The sequence below is a fragment of the Alligator sinensis genome, unplaced genomic scaffold, assembly GCF_000455745.1.
Source record: "Alligator sinensis unplaced genomic scaffold, ASM45574v1 scaffold407_1, whole genome shotgun sequence".
In the NCBI taxonomy this organism is placed as follows: Eukaryota; Metazoa; Chordata; order Crocodylia; family Alligatoridae; genus Alligator; species Alligator sinensis.
The window spans coordinates 771,215-772,527 of record NW_005842464.1 but is presented as its reverse complement, the minus strand read 5'-3'; positions in this window follow the sequence as shown (position 1 = coordinate 772,527).

Here is a 1,313-nt window from a genome sequence, read left to right as displayed (position 1 = left end):
CTGCCTGGGGGCTTCGTCTTGGGTCCGTATGTGGGAGCAGGCGGCTCGGTCCCAGGGGGAACTCCTTATTTATGCTGTTCTGCCATGTTCTCCTGTTCCCTGCTTCTCTCCTCCTGGACAAATTGTGATGAGGCCCGGCAGTGTTTACATTGCGGTAGGTTCGCTGAATCCCTCTGTCCCACGTGTGGATTCATTCTTCTTTTCCCCCAAAAGTGAGCTTCTTTAAAGGAGTCGCGCGACAGCGGGCACGGCGTGAAACTGCGTTGGGAAGGGGCATCTTTGGGGAGTGGGTTGTGGTGTGCTGGTTTTCTGTTTTTAGAAATAAAAAGACCATCAGCTCCGATCTCCCTTGATTCTGGTGCGGGTTAGCTTGGACGAGGCCGGGGGCGGGGGTTGTTTTGAATCTTTAGCAAAGAGGTCTTTGCTCCCAACTGTGTGTCGTGCATTTGAGTTAAAATAACTCTTAGCAGCAAACAAAGTTGAATCACCCTAAATACAAGCCCCCAAACAGTTCATGTTTTGCTTAGTGGGTGTTGTGTCATAATCCTTCCATTTTTCCACATTTCTATAGAGGATTCCAGGACAAACAAAACCCCATAAGATTTCTGGTGGGGGGGAAACAGCAGGAGGAAAAGGCCTGGTTAAATGTCAGGCCTCCTGAACACTTGCATACATCTTAAAGAATGAAAAACAGAACGTAATCCCCCCTGCCCTTTTTTTCTTTTCTTCCCTCTCATGTCACCTCTAATGTTACTGTAGGAAAGCGGAGGTAGATGAACTGGGTCTGAATGTTGTCGAGTGTGGGGCAAGGTAGGAAGTTTGGCCGGGTTTGCAGACCCCCGCGTGTGGTGACACCGATACGGCGCTCTTGGAAGCAGAGGTGCGAGGCTCTGACGGAGCACAGAGGAGCGGAGCCACTCGTGCAAAACCGCACAGACGCAGCACGCACAGCCTCTGCGCTCGGGGATGGGTGGGTAGCCCATGTGGCATTTATCCTTGAAGGAGTCTGTGGGGATGACCCTGGGGATTACGGACCTGTAAACCTTGTATCTGCACCTGCCAAATGGGATGAATTAATAATTGAAAATAGTGAAGAAACACCTGAGAGATCATGTTCGGCTAGGGTCCAGCCAGCCTAGGGTCCGTGATGGATAACGGTGTCTTGCTAATCTGGGGGCGCTTGCGACAGTGGATGAAGGCGAATGCTGATATAGTTGTGGTTAGACTCCAACAGGCCTGTCGCGCATCAAGGAAACTAAGTTGTCTAGAGGTGAGAGGCAAAGAGCTGTTTTGGATCAAAACCCGGGTAGGAG